The sequence below is a fragment of the Cetorhinus maximus genome, chromosome 2 (assembly GCF_964194155.1).
Source record: "Cetorhinus maximus chromosome 2, sCetMax3.hap1.1, whole genome shotgun sequence".
Classification (NCBI taxonomy): Eukaryota; Metazoa; Chordata; class Chondrichthyes; order Lamniformes; family Cetorhinidae; genus Cetorhinus; species Cetorhinus maximus.
In genome coordinates this window covers 190,046,692-190,066,227 of record NC_135880.1, presented here as the reverse complement: position 1 = coordinate 190,066,227, position 19,536 = coordinate 190,046,692, and the positions used below count along the sequence as shown (strand labels likewise).

General features: G+C 43.0%; 1 long non-coding RNA gene across 2 annotated transcripts in view; it reads left to right on the top strand.

The window, feature by feature from the left end:
* LOC144690880 (uncharacterized) overlaps positions 1-19,536 on the top strand; it is a 34,104-nt gene that overhangs the window by 242 nt on the left and 14,326 nt on the right. The window contains exons 2-3 of one of the 2 annotated variants that reach the window (XR_013578986.1): positions 17,500-17,833; positions 18,422-18,485. This is a non-coding gene — a long non-coding RNA (uncharacterized LOC144690880). Of the gene's footprint in view, positions 1-17,499; positions 17,834-18,421; positions 18,486-19,536 lie in introns of those variants that run through there. The other variant, XR_013578985.1, reaches the window with a different exon arrangement.

Genomic DNA, 19,536 nt, shown 5'->3' with positions numbered 1-19,536 from the left:
CTCCTCTCACAAAGTTTGCTGAGGTTGTAAATGCTGCTGGTGAGTCTCAGGTTGTTGAGTCTGGCTGGAAGACGCATATATTCTGTGCTACTGGTAGCTGTTGTGTCGCACAAACTACTGGTATTTCCCTTGTCGTAGGGTTTGCTGGGAGGCCCCATACCATAGGATTGGCTGGTAGATCCTGTGTCATAGTGTTTGTCGGAAAATCCCATATCACACGTTTTAGTGGTAAATCCCGTGCTGTAGGGTTTGGTGGTAAATCCCGTGCTACAGGGTTTGGTGGTAAATCCCGTGCTATAGGGTTTGGTGGTAAATCCCGTGCTGTAGGGTTTGGTGGTAAATCCCGTGCTGTAGGGTTTGGTGGTAAATCCCGTGCTGTAGGGTTTGGTGGTAAATCCCGTGCTGTAGGATTTGGTGGTAAATCCCGTACTACAGGGTTTGGTAGTAAATCCCGTGCTGTAGGGTTTGGTGGTGAATTCCGTGCTGTAGGGTTTGGTGGTGAATCCTGTGCTACAGGGTTTGGTGGTAAATCCCGTGCTGTAGGGTTTGGTGGTGAATCCCGTGCTGTAGGATTTGGTGGTAAGTCCCGTGCTACAGGGTTTGGTGGTAAATCCCGTGCTGTAGGATTTGGTGGTAAGTCCCATGCTACAGGGTTTGGTGGTAAATCCCGTGCTGTAGGATTTGGTGGTAAATCCCGTGCTGTAGGGATTGGTGGTAAATCCCGTGCTGTAGGATTTGGTGGTAAGTCCCGTGCCACAGGGTTTGGTGGTAAATCCCGTGCTGTAGGATTTGGTGGTAAATCCCGTACTACAGGGTTTGGTGGTAAATCCCGTGCTGTAGGGTTTGGTGGTAAATCCCGTGCTGTAGGGTTTGGTGGTAAATCCCGTGCTGTAGGGTTTGGTGGTAAATCCCGTGCTGTAGGGTTCGGTGGTAAATCCCGTGCTGTAGGGTTTGGTGGTAAATCCCGTGCTGTAGGGTTTGGTGGTAAATCCCATACTGTAGGGTTTGGTGGTAAGTCCTGTGCCATAGGGTTTGCTGGTGAATCCTGAGTCACTGGATTTATTGGCAAGCCCCATACCATAGGGTTTGTTGGTAAATCCCCTGTTACAGGTTTCACTGTTATATTCTGTGCTGTAGGGCTTTCTGGTCAATCTTGTGTCATGGGGCATGTTGGTATATCCCATGTCATAGAGTCTACTGGTAGGTCCTCTGTCATATGGTTTGCTTTTAAAAATCATGTTGCTGTTGGCTCCCACATTGCGCAGTTTGTCGGTAGCTTTAGTGCATGAAGCGTGCCTGCTAAGTCCTGTATTATAAGATCTGCATCTGGATTTAGCACAGTATTTCTTACAGGTGGCTTCAAAATCACAGATGCTGCAAAGAGCTCCCATGTTGGGCGTATTCCAAGTAATCACTTTTCCACATAGCTTGCAGGCGGCATCCACATCCTTGATACTACAAGACATCTCAGTCCCACACATCCAGCAGGAAATTCTTATGTCACTTTGTGTGGAGGTTTCTTGTGCATCCCAGGGGCTGCAGGGAACTGACTTGCTAAAGCTTCTTCCATTGCACATCATGCTAGGAATTCCTGGATTACACAAGTCAGAGCTAAGGGCAGTGCTGTGCAGCTGGGATGAGGCTCCCCTACTGCACATCCTGTCAGGTCATGGGATATGTTGGCAAACCTGGTGTCACAGAGATAGTGGGGGTGATATTAGGGAGAGTGCGGCTGCCGTGTTGCAAAGTCTGTTGGTAACTTCAGTGTCACATAGTCTGTGGGTGGTAGGTTAATAACCGAACCTGTTGATGGTTCCTGCTTCAAATTAGGTAACTCTTGATTCAAAGCTGACTGGTGACCCCCATGTCACACTTTCTGGTCAATTCCTGTGCCACACTGTTTGTTGGTAACCCTGTATAACTGTATGCTGGCAACTCCCATGTCACAAGTTCCAGGACTTCCCTTAACTCAAGATTTCACCAATTTTCTTGATGTCACAATCGCTTTGTAACCATATTTCTTCATCTGCTTGTACCTCCCCTGTCCCAGGATCTGCTAATGGCTCAGAGTTACAGTCAGGGCATAACACCTGTGTCATAACTGCCTGGTTGTGACTCCTACATCACACACTGTCTGTGGTACGTGTAGCCAAAGTTCCTGTATGGTTTTAGTAATTATTATGATTTTATTTACAAGCTATTCTTATACTGCTGTATCCACCATGGTAACCATTCTGGTGTTCAATCTAGGTCCAGTGTGCTGAATATTGTTAAGCTTGCATTGTAACAACAAATAGTGCAAATATGTTTCATGGACAAACTGGCTCTCTTTTCATTTAATGCAGGCTATATAGCTAAGGATGGAATTGTGTGCCCTCCCTCCACCCACCCCCCACCTTCCCCCAGTAGTGCATTGTTGGCTGGAGTGGGGGACGGGCATGCTTAATCATTTTGTTTATTTTTTCTGTGTTTTTTTTATTTTTTCCAGTTTTTTTTATTTTCCGTCAGCACAGACACAATGGGCTGAATGGCCTCTTCCTGTGCTGTAACTTTTCTATGGTTCTATGGGAGGGTGGTGGGTGGGGATCCCTCCACCTTCCCATTCCACCCTGATTAACTCTGTGGTGGGAAGGCCTGTGAACCTTCCTGCCCCAACGCCAATTGAGGCCCTTAAGTGGACAATTAATGCCCACTTAGGGGCTTCATTCCTGCACCACAGGTATTAACCCAGTGGCAGGCGGAGGGGTTCACCATTCAGGGAGCATAACAAGCAAACACTCATCCAAAGGAACTTACTGCCTGATTAAGAGACCCAACATCAGGCTGAGGGGTGGTCCCGCTGAGAACCAGCCCCTTTCCCTTGTTGCCAACCTTAACCCACAATCCCCTCTCCATCTCTGGCCTGGGATCCAGCAACGACCTTAGGTCTCAGGTGGGTGATATACTAGCAGGAGCCCCCTCCTCCCCAGTAACAATATAATTCAGCAGATCTGCTGGCCTCTGAATGGCTGGCAGCTCTCGGTGGGTGGGACTTTCACTCCCAGACCAATGATCCCAGGAGAAGGCCCCCTGTTTGCCTGTCAAGTGCCTAAGTGGAACACAAAGCGGGGCGGGGCGGGGGGGCATCCCTAAAAAAGGTGACAAGGGGCTCTGGCCGGCTCTCCAGCCAATGACCAAGATCCCCTCTATCACCTCCAGGTTCTGCCCTAAGTGTGGAGGCCCACACACATGATGGAGTACCCTGTGTAGAATGTTGGAGTATCCTTGCTATGTATTGTTTAAAATAATTTAAAAGCACAAAGATGGGCTCTAGCGCTCGATCTGATAAGAACTTTGGAAATTTTTCATTGGAAAAGAGATGTCATGTTCTTGCTCTGGTGGTGTTAGGGCATGCTCTCTGAAACCTTACCCAAGTGCCCAATCCTCAAGAGGAATGAGTTGATGAAGGATTAGCAAAATCTCCTCCCTCGCTAAAATGCCTTTGGAAAGGTAACATTTTAACAATGGTTAAATAAATAAATGCTAAGAAATGATTGTGATGTGATGTGATAGTCTACTGATGCAAAATGGAATCGTAAAGGCGGCAGGCAACAGAGAATATGAACGATGCATTATGCTCAATAACAATGATGGGCTAATTCTACAGGCCTCCTCAGCCCCTAGTGCTAAACAGACTCAGCAAAGTGTACTATGGCTGTCCTGGTTGAACTGCTGCTGAATTTAGTACACTGGGTAATTAAAGTGTGGGTCTCACTCTCAGTGCAAGAGCATGCCTGATATCAAGCACCTTATACCCATAAACAGGAGATGGACCTGAAGTGTAGCTGTGCCTCTGGCCGGTTGACATGGGCTACTGGAGAAAAAGAAATTCCGCTTTCAAATTCACCTTTCTGCTAGATACCTTTGGGTCCTTCATCCTGGGGGAGGTACTGGTGCAAATCAACAGCCAGTTTCTCAGCAGTTCCTGTGCACTAACATCCTGACCTCATCAGCAAAGTTGTCACCACTCAAACCTTGACTAAAAATCACAAATTAAGCACCAGTGACATCACTGCAGATGATCAGATTATGGTGATAAAGGGGCGAGGCCCATACACCATATGAACTACCTTTAAGTGTTGCAGATGTTGGCAAGTAATTCCAAGTGATGTGGATGATGCAAGTACTTTAAGTGATGTGAATTATGTTGAGAAGGTGAAGTAATGAGTTTCAAGTTGAGTACTTTAAGTGAGGTGGTTGATGCTGAGCACATTAGGTGATGTGGATGATAAGACCATAAGACATAGGAGCAGAAATTACGCCATTCGGCCCATCGAGTCTGCTCCGCCATTCAATCATGGCTGATAAGTTTCTCAACCCCATTCTCCCGCCTTCTCCCCGTAACCTTTGATCCCCTTACCAATCAAGAACCTATCTATCTCGCTCTTAAATACACTCAATGACCTGGCCTCCACAGCCTTCTGTGGCAATGAATTCCATAGATTCACCACTCTCTGGCTAAAGAAGTTTCTCCTCATCTCTGTTCTAAAAGGTCTTCCCTTTACTCTGAGGCTGTGCCCTCGGGTCCTAGTCTCTCCTACTAATGGAAACATCTTCCCCACGTCCACTCTATCCAGGCCTTTCAGTATTCTGTAAGTTTCAATCAGGTCCCCCCTCATCCTTCTAAACTCCATCGAGTATAGACCCAGAGTCCTCAAACGTTCCTCATATGTTAAGCCTTTCATTCCTGGGATCATTCTCGTGAACCTCCTCTGGACCCTCTCCAGGGCCAGCACATCCTTCCTGAGATACGGGGCTCAAAATTGCTCACAATATTCTAAATGTGAGTTAAAAACAGAGATTTTCTTCTCCACCGATGCTGCCAGACCTGCTGAGTTTTTCCAGGTAATTCTGTTTTTATTCTAAATGTGGTCTGACCAGAGCCTTTTTAAGCCTCAGCAGCACATCCCTGCTTTTATATTCTAGTCCTCTCGAAATAAATGCCAACATTGCATTTGCCTTCCTAACTACCGACTCAACCTGCAAGTTAAGCAAGTACATTGATGCAAGTACATTAAGTAACAAGGTTCATACAGAGTACTTTAAGTAATATGGTTCATACTGCATACTTTAAGTGAGACAGATATTAGTATTTTAAATGTTGTAGATTGAGCTAGGTACTTTAAATATTGTGGGTGATGAGAGTATTTTCGGTGATGTGAATGGTGCCATGTACTTTGTATGATAAAGTTAAATACTGAGTACTGTACGTGTTGCAGATGTTGCTGAGCACTGTAAGTGTTTTGGATGTTGATAAGTATTTAAATTGTTGTGGTAAATACTAAGCGACACAGATAATGCTGAGTGTTTTAACAAGGCAGATGCTGCCTAGTACTTTATATGATGTTGATGATGCCGGGTGCTTTAGATGTGAATGTAATGCTGAGGACATTAAAGAGTGTAGATTTTACCATGTATTTTCACTGATGTATGACATATGTCAGGGTGATAATACAAGTGAGAACCAGGCAGAATATGGAAAGTTCAGGGGGGAAGTGAAAAAGGAAATAAGAGAGTCAAAGAAAGAGCATGTGAAGAGACTAGCAGCTGACAGAAAAGAGCATCCAAAAGTCTTCTATATAGGCTTATAAATAGTAAAAGGGGAGTAAGAGGATGGTGGGGTCAATTAGGGACCAAACAGGGGATTTACACATGGAGGCACAGGGCATGGCTGATCTATGGTCTAATCATGCTCCTAATATCCTCAGGTACTAAATAAATCCTATGCATCTGTCTTTGTCAAGGAAGAAAATGCTGCCAGAGCATTAATGATAGAGGAACTCTGAAATGCAACTTGCAAGCATTGTAAACTGTAAGGAGGATAGTGTAGAACTTCAAAGGACATAGACAAATTAGTGGAATGGGCAGACAGTAACGGATGCAGTTCCATGCAAAGAACTGTGAAGTGATTCATTTTGGTACAAAGAACATGGAGAGACAATATAAAATATGGGGTGCAACTCTAAAGGGGTGCAGGAGCAGAGGGACCTGGGTGTATATTTGCATAAATCATTGAAGAGGGCAGGATTGATTGAGAGCATGGTTAATAAAGCATACAATGTTCGAGGCTTTATTAGTAGGGGCATAGAGTACAAGAGCAAGGAGATTATGTTGAACTTTTATAGGACACCGGTTCAGCCTCAGCTGGAGTATTGTCTCCAGTTCTGGGCACTACACTTCAGGAAGGATGTGAAGGCATTGGAGAAAGTGCAGAAAAGATTCATGAGAATGGTTCCAGTCTTGAGGAACTTCAGGTATGAAGATAGACTGGAGAAGTTAAGACTGTTTTCCTTGGAGGAGAGAGGGCTAAGAGAAGATTTGATAGAAGTATTCAAAATCATGAGGGGTCGGGACAGTGTAAGTAGGGAGAAACTATTCCCACTCATGAAAGGATCAAAAACAAAAGGGCACAGACTTAAAATAATCGGCAAAAGAAGCAAAAGCGATGAGGAAAAACTTTCTCATGTGGCAAGTGGTTAAAGTCTAGAACACACTGCCTGAGAGGTGGAGGCAGGTTCAACCAAGGCATTCAAAAGGGAACTAGGCCTGTTATTTGAAGAGGAGGAATGTGCAGGGTTATAGGGAGAAGGTGGGAGAGTGGCACTAGGTTGGTTGCTCATTTGGAAGGCCAGTGCAGGCATGATGGGCTGAATGGCCCCCTTCTGCACTGTAACAATTCTGTGGTTCAGTGATTCTGAGGAGCTAGTTGAGGTATTGAGTAGGCTAAAAAAAAATTTTAAAGAAGAGGTATTAGAAAGGCTGGCTGTACTAAAAATTGATAAGGCACTAGGGTGGTTTGGATGCATCTGTGGGTACTGAGAGAGGTAAGGGTGGAAATTGCGGAGGTACTGGCCATAATCTTCCAGTCCTCCTGAGATATGGGGTGGTGCCAGTGGACCGGAGAATCATAAATATTTCTATCCTTGTTCAAAAAGGGTTTAAAAATAACCCAATAACTACAATTAGTTTCATAGCCTCAATCATAGGTGAGATTTTGGAAACAATAAACTGCAACAAAATAACAATCACTTGGACAAGTGTGGATTAATTAAGGAAAGCTAGCATTGATTTGTTCAAGGCAAATTATAGTTAACTAACTTGATTGAGCTTTTTGATGATTTAACAGAGTTGATGAGTGTAATGCCATTGACATGATGTATATTGACTTTCAAAAAGTGTTTGATAAATGCCACATAATAGACTTGCCTGCAAAGTTGAAGCCCATGGAATAAGAGGGAATGTGGCAGCATGGATACAAAGTTGGCTGAGTGCCAGGAAACAATAGTAGTTAATGGTTGTTTATGAGGAGGATAATGATTGATTTCAGGAGGACACAGGCAGACTGGTGGAATGGGTGGACAAGCGGCAGGTGAAACCGAATGCAAAGTGTGAAGTGATACATTTTCGTAGGAAGAATGAAGACAGATGATATAAAATAAAGGATACAATTCTAAAGAGGGTGCAGAAACAAAAAAACCTGGGGGTTTATGTGCACGACTTGTTAAAGGTATCAGAGCAGGCTGAGACAGTGGTTAAAAAGGTGTACAGGGTCCTGTGCTTTATAAATAGAGGCACAAGGTACAAAAGTAAGGAAATTATGCTGAATCTTTATAAATACTGTCTTGGCCTGAACGGGGGTATTGTGTCCAATTCTGGGTACCAGACTTTAGGAAAGATCTGAAAGTTTTAGAGAGGATGCAGAAAAGATTTACGAGAGTTCCAGGGGTGAGCGACCTCAGTTAAATATATAGATTGGAGAAGATGGGGTTGTTCTCCTTCAAGAAATGAAGGTTGAGAGAAGATTTGATAGAAGTGTTCAAAATCATGAGGGTCCTAGACAGAGTAGATAGAAAGAAACTGCTGACATTAGCAGAAGGGTCGACAATTAGACAGCACAGATCTAAGGTGATTGCCAGAAGAACTAACTACATCATGAGGAAAACCTCTTTTACACAGCGAGTGGTTAGGATCTGAATGCACTGCCTGAGAGTGTGGTCGAGGCAGGTTCAATTTGGCTTTCAAAAGGGAATTGGATGAACACCTGAAGAGAAAATAAATTGCAGGGTTATGGGGAAAAGAGACTAGCTGAGTTGCTCTTGCAGAGAGCCGGCACAGACATGATAGGCTGAATGGCCTCTTTCTGTGCTATAACCATTCGATGATTCTATGATATGGATTGATACTGAGAGCATTAATTAGTGAGGTTCACACCGAGTTCTGTAAGTGATGAATATGTTGTCAAATACTTCAAGTGAGGCAAAGTGAATAGTTCAGGTAATGACTTTCACACTGAATACTGTCAGTGATGTGGTTCATGCCGAGTCCTGTGAGTGATATTATTCATACTGAGAACTTTAAGTGATGCTGATATTGATGAGTGTTTTAAGTCATGTAGATGATACCAAATTCTTTAAATGATGGGATTGTGTCAAAAGCTTTAAATGATGTAAATAATACCAAATACTTTAAGTGAGCCAGCTGCTGCCAAGTACTTTAAGCACCGTAGATGATGCCGAGTGCTCAAATTGACGTGGTTTACCGAGTACTTTAAGTGATGCAGACGTTGTCACATACTTTAAATGATGCAGTTCACACTGCATACTTTCAGTTATGTGCTTCATATGGAGTAAACAATACAGATGTTTTGCTGAGTGCTTGAAGTGATTCAGATTTTGCCAACTACGTTAAATGATGTGGATCTTGCAGGGAACATTAAAAGATGTGGATAGTGTGTGATTTAAGTGATGCCAATGATGCCACATACATTAATGATATAGTAATTTCATTGCAGTGGATGTGGCTGAATAGTTCTTGGATCAGATTCCTTAAGTGGTACAGATCATGCGGAGCACTTTATGATGCTGGTTCACTTACATGGTGCGGATGATGGTGCGGGTACTTTAAAGAGTATTGGTCCTACCGAGTACTTTAATTGCATTATGCATTATGGTGGGTACTTTAAGTAGTTTGGCTTACTTTATCAATTCACTTTTGAAAGCCAAATTGAACCTGCCTCGACCACACTCTCAGGCAGTGCATTCAGATCCTAACCACTCACAGTATAAAAGAGGTTTTCCTCATGATGCAGTTGGTTCTTCTGGCAATCGCCTTAGATCTGTGCTGTCTAATTGTCGACACTTCTGCTAATGTCAGCAGTTTCTCTCTATCTACTCTGTCTAGGACCCTCATTATTTTGAACACTTCTACCAAATACTTTAAGGGATGCAAACATTCTCAGGAAATTGCAATGCACAACAATAATCCAAAATGACATTTAAGCTAATTTTCAAAGGCTCTTATTATTGAGTAGCTAAAATGAAGTAAATGACAGTAACTTGAAATTTAAATACAGTAAAATATACAAATAAAACTGAGACTAATCTTCATACTCTTTTGTAATCTTACATTCAAACATGACATAATGGTCATGACGTGTTGGGGAAATGGTCTACGTACGTGTGTACGTATGTGTAAGTATTAGGACTATAGAGGATGCTAAGCAGCTTCAAGCAGATCTTAATATGTTAGGGAATGGGCACTGTCTTTGGCAAATGATGAATTAGCAAGTGAAGTGTTATGCCCATGGGCAGATCTAATGCTAAATTTACATACACACTACAAGGAACATAATCAAAGCTAAAGCAAGAGACCTGATGTTTATGCTGCAGCATTCTCTAGAGGATTATGACCAATGGCTTGAAACAATGGCAAAAGCAAATGTTATAAGACAAGGCATGATATTTTTATCTTGTACAATGTTTTGCTTAGGCTTCGGTTAAAATGTTGTGTCCACATTTTACCTCCTGATATAAGGTAGGTGATATTGAAGATTTGTAAAAGTTAGAGAGGAGGGCCACAAGTTTAATTACCAGTCTAAAGCACCTTAAATGTGAGGCTGAACCAGAATGCTCACACCATTGGTGTTACGCTAGACCCCAAGATGAGCTGCCAACCACATAGCCCCATCATAATTAAGACTATCTGTTTCCACCTTTGTAACATCACCCAACTCCACTCAGGGCCTGGGACAGGGGGATGCACACAGTGCCAAACACTGGGGCCCGGGGATTTAGGGGGGCTCAGATTTGACATTGTAAATTGAGTTCTCGTTGTCCAGCTTGAGCAGCCAGACCTGCAGACCTGAAAGATAGGCTTTTTTAAAAATTCAGAACTGTCAGTCTGACTGGTTGGGGGGTGGGGGTTGGTGGAGTGGGGAAGTGGTGGTGGGGGAATGGGGACAGTCACTTTTAAGGTTAGTACCACAAAATTCAATGCTGTTACACTTCTCAAAATTCCCTTTTGCATTTAAACCAGCATATAAATAGTAGTCTAAATTTTCATTCTGTCCTAAAATAGCCAGAATTCTGATGACATGTTGTGCGGATGTACCAGAGGCTTGAGAATCTTATCAAAAGAAATATAAGAAACTAAAAACTGGGAGTGATGTGAAGCAGGGTGCTGATTCACTATCACCCATCTTATCACTCTTGCAAAGTCTGGGAATTAAATCCTGATTTGTCACTAAGAGATTGCATAGAGAAAGGTGTAACAAAGCTGTACTCCATCCTAGGTTCACCCTACCCTGCACCATCCTGTTTTAAATCTAGCAGAAGATTGTCACACTGTGGGACTAAAATTTTTCTGAAGGGGAGGATTCCCAATCATCCAGTGTAACTTTGGCAAAACAAAATCCACTGAAATCCCAGAGAGGCAGCTTAAAGGGCTTTTACCATAAATGGTCTTTACAGAAATGTGAATTAAGAGCATCTAGCAATTATTTCTCTCAGGATTTTGCTGTCACACTTTTTCCACTGTTGAAGTTTCTTATCCATTAAATACTTTTTCCACTTAATTTGCCAGTTTCTCTCACATTTCAAACAATTAGAGTAAAAAAAAATACTATTTGCTCATTTATTTAGTACAAATATAATGCAACATTGTATGGAACCTGTAGGGACAGGCTGTAAATTCACAGTCTACAACACAATTTGTATGACAGCTTTTGGGTGAAAGGAAATAATTGGATTCTTGGTTAAGGCTGTGCTCAATTTTTGTACCATGTATTATTCTTCTCTGAAAATTTCAGATCAACGTTCAATCTACATTATTCCTGAGCTGCTGGTAGATGTCTGGTCGACAAATCTTGTGGATAGTGTCATTAGCGTAAAAGGGGTAGATACCATTTATGGTAATATTGTGGGTCAGTGCCGCAGAAGTCAGAATGGTAAGGTTCTATTAGCTACAGAGTTGAATTGTTTTGTAAATGTAGTGATTTCTTTGTAGCCACTTTCTTAACATCAGTTGATTGCTCTGTGATTAACTATCCTTAGAAAATCAGCCTTGGGCCTCCAATTTCACCATTACTACAGTCACTTTGCCTATTTCATGCAGGTTTAATGAAAGACAAAACCTATATGTGTACAGTACTTTTGATGATGTGCCAAATCACTTTATAGCCACATTGGTTTGGATTTTCATCCTCGAGGCAGGTAGCAGATTCACAGAAATTCCCATCTCAGCCCGCACACCTAAGAAGAAAATGGGATCTTCATTGCTGGGAGAGTTGTGGGGTGTGGTGGTGGAGTGGGGGCTGATGTGGGCTTGAGTCAGGTCAACCAGTCCAGGAGAAGAGTTGGAGGCAGCCACAGGGGCTGCCGAGTGTCGAGGTGGGCCGTTTAAAGGGCCCACCTCAGTTCTGTAGGACTTGTCCCAGTTAAAATAAAAACAGACCCTCTAGTCCTCCCCTCCCCTCCCTCACCCTCCAAAAACTCCCCACGTCCTATCCATGCCACCTCTTGCCCCCACCGACTCTCCCTGCAGCCCCCTCATTCCCCAATGCCAGGCTCTGTCCTTGTACGCAGCCCCTATGGCCCCTCATGCACCCATGCTAAGCTATGGAACTTTCATGCCCATTGACTGTATAGAACCAATGAGCCCTATAATGACAGTAGCATATGTTAAAAAATAGCTTTATAAAAAGGAATTCATTCATAACCTACTATCTTGAAAAAAATGTATTTCACTACAAACTAATAGAAGTGTTAACCATCCAGACCCTTTAAAGTATAGTAACAAAAACCACAAACCCTTAAAACCACTTAACTTGAGTAAATGAACATTGTGAAATTGATGGCAGAGGTTAGAGAGCCTGAGCTGCCAATGAAACAATATTTTCTCCGGGACATGTGTTCAACAGGCTTAATGGTTGTCTGGACTCTCAGCCGAGCCTATGATTTTTGACATGAACCATCCCACAACCTTTAAAGGCACTCCCAAAACTCAGACTGCCCGGGGATGCAGTCAGGAATCCCAGACTCAGGACCGTCCATCATTTTTAAAGGGTTCCCAAGTCATCCCAACTCAGTGAAAATCCAGGGTGTAGTCACTGGTATAATGTACCAAATGGCGCAGGCTTGAGGGGCTGAATGGCCTACTCCTGCTCCTTATATATATGTTTGTATGTCATTTTGGATGGATGAGATGAGATGGGCTAGATAGCTTTTGTTCATCCATACTTACCTTGTGAACAAAGGGTAGAATAATGGCTGGAGTTCTGTTTATTTTGTGAATGGAAGTTTACTGTAAGCAGGCTTTGTGGGGTGAAATTGTCCAGACAGGAGCCTGTAATGGGCTTATATTTACACTGCACATGATTCAAATTTCTATTGAATTCAATCTTGTCATGTTGTCTACTTACCTATTATCCCACTCAATCTTGGTGCTTCTATGAGTTTTTTGAGGTATTGAAATACTGATAAAGATGTGTTGCATAGTAGATATTGAAAATATATTGTAGTTTGAAGCAACAATCAGCAGAGTCTTCGGACTTGCTCATCAACAAAACACAGATACAATTGTGAACTATTCAGTCTTTGTCCTCTGCCTCTTAAATGTTGTGTTGCACAGAGACACCTGAGAGTTCTAACACTTCTCACTGACAGTGAAGACCTGTGTTGTTCAATCATTACACTTTGTTACTGAGGAGTCATTTGATCCTTCTACCCCATGAGATTACTGATAAAATAGAATCCAATCTATTTGTAGAATTGTATGAAATAATTATATTTAATAACACCATGCACCCAAGCAGGAGAAAGTCTTTTAATTCTTCTACTGAATGAAAAACATCTCGTGCAGGTTATCTGGGTTGCAAGTATTGAATCTTTCCCCCAAATACGAGTTTACTGTCACTGTGTTCATATTGTGCAAGTGCAGACATGTTAATGAGGGCTGAGACAGTTACCAAAATCAGTGTGCACGGTGTTATAAGTAACTAATGGGGTATTTTCCTGTCAGTTAACAGTATTGCCTGATGCTGTGAAAGAAAAATTTGTACTCTCTGGTTTGTTTAAAAGTCAAGGTGGAATCACCTATATGGCGTACATGGTCTGACTCTGCATTATATTGTTGCTGCTCTTAATATTAATGATCCATGCTGCATATGTATCAAATGATATTTGTGCCAGATGCCAACAATGGCCATTATCATGTTACTAGGGCCTTTCTGGTGAATCTTGAAAGGAAAAATATGTCATACATGATTGAGGGTTAAAGGGTAGGGGTGCGGAAAAAGAATAAGAGGCCCAGAAACAGGAAAAGCACCAAGACCCATGATTTCTCACCCAGGGCCTGACTCTACCCCCACCTCAACTCATCTGCAGCTAAAACCTTGATCCATGCCATGACTATTCTAAAGCACTCCTGCCTGGCCTCCCATCTTCCACACGCCATAAACTTAAACTCTGCAGCCTGCACCCTAACTCACACCAAGCCACATCCACCCATCACCATTGTGTGGTCTACATTGGCTTCGGTCCAGCAAAGACTCAATTTTAAAATTCTCACCCTTGTTTTCAAATCCCTCCAAGGCCTCACCTATCTCCGTAACCTCCTTCAGCCCTACAACCCTCGAGATGTCTGCATATCTCCAATTCCAGACTGTTGGGTATCGCTGATTTTAATCACTCCACTATTGGGGGCTGTGCCTTCAGGTATCATGGTCCCAAGCTTTGAAATAAGCCTCTGTGCCTCTCCTTCCTCCTTTAAGACACTCCTTAAAACTTTGACGATTGGCCCAAATTTTGGTTATCTGCCCTAATATCTTCTTATGCAGCTCGGTGACAAATTTTGTTTGAAAACACTGCTGTGAAGCACCATAAGATGTCTCATTATGTCAATGACATTATATAAATGCAAGTTGTTGTTGTTACCAAGTTACTAAGATAAACTCAAAGAAATGGATCCATATACTTTAGAGAATCGTGGATTCAAGCGCAATTTGATTGAGGTTTATAAACTAATCAAGCTACTAGATGTGTTTATGTGGATCAGAAATTATAGGGTGAACCAAGGTTCACATTACAAGTAATGCAAATTTTGAAAATTGCATATTAGGCGGTTCTTATTTTTCAACAGATTAGTAAACCTGGAAACAGGTTACAGGCTCATGTGGTGAATGCTGATTCACAGCATTCCTTCAAGAGAGAGCTGGAGCTGTTTCTGGCTGGACAAGAGCCACCTTGGGTGAAAGCTATAACATAAAACAGGGTCAAATTAATCTCTTGGATTAGTTTTGGTGGTCTAAAGGTTTTGAAGAGAAATGTTATATATTTTTTTTCTCTGTTTGAGCTGTGTTTTTGGTGTTGTCTGGTTTTTCACCTCCCTCAGGAGATTACATGACTTTGGGTGTCTGGGGACCGCCCGCATTCTGATGTGGAGGTCTGGTGGTGCACTGGGTAGCATCCTTATCTCTAAACCAGAAACTCTGGGTTTGAGTCCCACCCCAGGATTTGATGGCCGCGAGAGGTACATTTGTGGCGTGACCAAGCAGGCTGATTGTGAACCCGTAAATCCTTCCGATACACCTATGGCAGGCAGTAAGAAAGGGAGAGTTTCCTGGTCAGTCAGAACCATGTGGTAGCTGCAGCACCTCAGCCTCCCCATGCTAAAATCCCGCTAACACAAACTCTTGCCACGGGCTCCGAGGCAAATGAACTCCTCTCTTTGAGGGACTATGTCACAACTATATGGGACAGATATGCAATGGACCAGTGTATATTTTTCTTGTCCATAATTTTGTATGTTTATATGCTCATAGGCAGAGAGAATGCCGAAGGGAGACAGAGAGTAGAATCTATTTGGCCCTGCAGTGATGGCTTGAACATGAACAGGAGAAAATTCTGAAATGAAGGCATCAATCGGTGGCCTAACATGTTCCTGTTTCTAATATTTTGTTAACTGAGTCTCCGTAAAACACTTACGAGGTGGATCGAAGTGGATGTGAATAAAAATATCACAACAGCCCAAAGAGCCTGTCACTGTTTCTAGATCTTGTATTCTTCATTAATGACACGTTCTTCCACAGCATCATCAAAGGCTGCTTCTTTATCCGTCATGCTTGCGGCTCAAGGGGATTCGGCTTCCTGTTGCTCTGAGGTGTCAGCTGTGGCTCAGTTCATAGCACCCTCACCTTTGAATCAGAGGGTTGTGGGTTCATGTCCCACTCCCGGAAACCAAGAACTGTGATTGTACTCGAAAGAGTTGCAATCTGTGACTGTTGATAACTCGAAAGAGTTTCCTGTTGCTCCGGTGACCAAGACTCGGCTCTCCGCTCCCCGCCTCCTCTTCCCGCCTTAGTCACCCCCGAGCCCCGCGCATGCGTGTCACTGTTTCTAATTCTTTTGGGCTTCCAGCCTAGTTAAGAGCTGCTTGTAGTTTTTGCCAGTCAGAGGTGTGATGCCACATTTAATGTTCTGCCGTTTCTCTTTTTTCTTCAGCTTTTTGTCTTTAACTACTTCAGATGGCACGTCCACTTTATTGAAAAGTAGTTGCTCTTCCATTTTCTTAAATGTGTCTTTTTTCTCTGTATCTTGAGTCTTTGATGCAGAGCTGTCCTCTTGGACAGTGTCACTGTTTCTTAATTTATTCTCCAAAAATTGGTCATGTGGCATTAATTTTTATGCTCAGGTCTTGGAGTGGGAGTTGAACTCACAACCTTCTTCTTCAGAGAGGAGAGGCAAAGTACTGAGCCACAGCTGACATCATGTCACTGTTTCTATATATTTCATAATTTGCCATGGTGAGATTTGAACTCTTGATCTTGGGGTTACAAGCCTAGTACCATAACCACTTGGCTATCATGCCAGAACTTGTCACTGTTTCTAGGTGAACCTGCCTGAAGAGGGTCATCACTGGCAACAGCTGTGACAGGCAGCCAATTTGAATAATTACATGTCCAATTATGGACAGATTGAAGGCACTGCTGGGATCTTTCCGGCAGGTTGGGGGCCAGCGAGGCCCCCTGCATTTACCCTCTGACAGGAGTAGCAGGGAGTTACAGCTTCAGCCACAGGCAGTCCTGTGGAGGAGTTTCCCCTCTACAAAGGTGACCTGGCAGCTATTTTTAAAAATTGTTGAAAACTCTTCAAGGGCCCCTCAAAATGGAGGCACTCTCACGTTCCCCCTTCTACATGGCAGCACCTACTTCTGGCAGTGGCATTGCTGTCCTTCCAGGGCTTCAAGGCCCTCAGACTGGGCCTGCAACCGTAGGAAACTGGGCATCATTCTTGATTGGGCATTGCTCCCAGAGGTGGTGTCTTAATTGGCAGCTCCGGGAAGACCTCATAAGCAGGCACGCTGCCATCAGGCGCGAGGTCAGGACTTGAAAATGATCTAAGAATAAACCCATGAACAGGCAAGATAAGGGCTCATGGAGTTGGGGTTAATATATTAGTATGGATAGAGGATTGGTTATGGACAGAAAGCAGATAGTGGGCAGAAATGGGGCATTTTCAAGTATGCAGGCTGCACCTAGTGGGTCAGTGCTGGGTTCTCAGCTATTTGCAATATATATTAATGACTTAATTGAAGAGACGGAGAGTGATGTCTCTAAGTTCACTAACAATACAAGGCTAGGTGGAAAGCTAAACTGTGGGGAGGACACAGAGAGGGCTGCAAAGAGATAGAGACAGGTTAAGTGATTGGACAACAAGATGGCCGATGGATAATAATGTAATGAAGCTATTCACTTTGGTTGTAAGAATAGACAAGCAATATAGTTTTTAAAAGGTTTGAAACTTTTAAATGTTGATGTTCAAAGAGTCTTGGGCGTGCTCATACAAGGAACACAGAGAGTCAACATGCAGGTGCAGCAAGCAATTAGAAAGGCAAATGGCATGTTGGCCTTTATTGTCAGGGGATTGAGAGCTCAGGAATAAAGAATAAAGAGCTTTGGTGAGACCACATCTGGGATACTGTATGCACTTTGGGTCTTCATATTTAAGGAAGGATATACTTGCATTGAAGTGAAGGTTCACTCAGTTGGTCCCTGGGATGAGTGGGTTGTCCTATGATGAGAGGCTGGTGGGAAGCCCAAATGATCATATTGATGGCGAAGAAGGCTCAATGGATCATATGTCTAATCCTTCTTCCATTTTTTGTATTCTTGTGTCCCACCCGCAGATTATTCCTTAAGTGGACAAGATTCTGCCCAGAAAGCCAAGCCTGAGGGGCATCTGTACCAGAGACCAACAGGTAAAAGCCACAACATTGAGTCAGCGTGAATCACAGAGAGCACTGAGAGAACAAATTACAAATCAAAAAATCAAGGACTGATATCACAGGGCAGCAGGTGAACAATTGGTTGTTTGGAGACCCCAGAGGCAAGGACTGGGACCTTGAAGGAGTTCAGGGCCAGAGCAACAGAGCAGAGTGAAAACAAGCAGTGAGGAGTGAGGTTAAAAGAAAACTAAAATTGATATCACTACAAGAGAAGGTGCTGATTGGCAAATAACTGGTAAGTATTCTGTTAACATATGTACTTAATAAATCTTTAAATTTATTTCTGCTAAGTTGAGTTATTGTAATAAATAGAGGCATGGAAAGGTACCTTAGTCCCATGGAATGCATATCCTGTTCCATATGGGAACTCCTGGCCGCTTCTTGCACCTTGGATAACCACATGTGCAGGAAATTTTGCCAGCTGGAAGATCTCAAGCTCCAGGTTTTGGAACTTGAGTAGCATCTGGAATCACTGTAGCACATCAGCAAGGCTGAGGGCTATATGGATAGCATATCTCTGAATATGTCACCCCACAGTGAAGACTGTGCAGGCAAATCAGGGATGGGTGACCACCAAGCAGTCCAGGAGGATCATCCATCTCAGCCCTATGCTCTGGAATACTCTCCCTAAAATTCTCCACCTTCTTTTCTTCTTTAAAACCTACCACTTTGACTCAGATTTAGTGACCCTTCCCCATATCTCTTCTTTGGGTGATGTCCATTTGTGCCTGGTTACACTTTTTATGAAGCGCTCAAAGTCATTTTTCTATGTTAAGGTGTTAAGTAAATACATTCATTTTTGTTTTAATTTATGTCTATATAGGAGTTTTACTATTATCCACATGCACTGGTCCATCTCTGAAGCATTATTCATGAAATGCTGTGTCTTCATTCAAAATAACTTCCTAGGAACAGGAGAAGGCCATTCAGCCTGTCGAGCCTGCTGCGCCATTCAATACAATCATGGCTGATCGAACACTTCAATGCCTTTTACCCACACTCTCCCCAAAGCCCTTTATATTATTGTTAATCAGAAATCTATTAGTCCCTACCTTAAATATACTCAATGACTGAGCTTCCGTGGCCATCTGGGGTAGAAAATTCCAAAGATTCACAACGCTCTGAGTAAAGAAATTTCTCCTCATCTCGGTCCTAAGTGGCTTCCCCCTGGTTCTATACTCCCAAACCAGGGAAAATAGCTTACCTGCATCTACCCTGTCCATTCCTTAAAGTATTTTGTAGGTTTCAATGAGATCACCTCATTTCTCGAAACTCTAGAGAATACAGGCCCAGTTTCCCCACTCTGTCTTCATAAGACAGTCCCACTATCCCCAGAACAAGTCTGGTGAACCTTCGTTGCACTCCCTCTATGGCAATAATATCCTTTCTGAGGTAAGGGGACCAAAACTGCACACTGTACTCCAGGTGCAGTCGAACCAAGCTTCTATACAATTGAAGCAAGACTTCCTTACTCTGTCTTCATAAGACAGTCCCGCCATCCCCAGAACAGGCAGGTAGTGCAGGAGTCCCCTGCATGCACCCCACTCTCCAACCAGTAGTTTCTTCTGACTTCTGGTGAAAGCGATGGTTCATCCGGGGAGTGCAGCCAGAATTAATTCCATGGCACCAAACTGACTTAGCTTACAGGGGGGCAAGAGGAATATTGGGAAAACAATAGTAATAAGGGATTCAAAAGATAGGGGGGCAGACAGGTGTTAATCCAATCCCAAGCCAGTTGGTGAAATATGAAACTGCTCACTAATAAATATTATTGATAATGAGTTTGTTCACAGAATGCAGCATTACATATATCTACTTCCAACCCAATTTTCCAGCCGTCTCTCTTTTTATACTGTTTTGAGTACCAGTGAAAGCAAAAACTAATTAATCAATTAAGAAATGTCAATTAAACCAATTGATAGGCATTTATAGGCATGT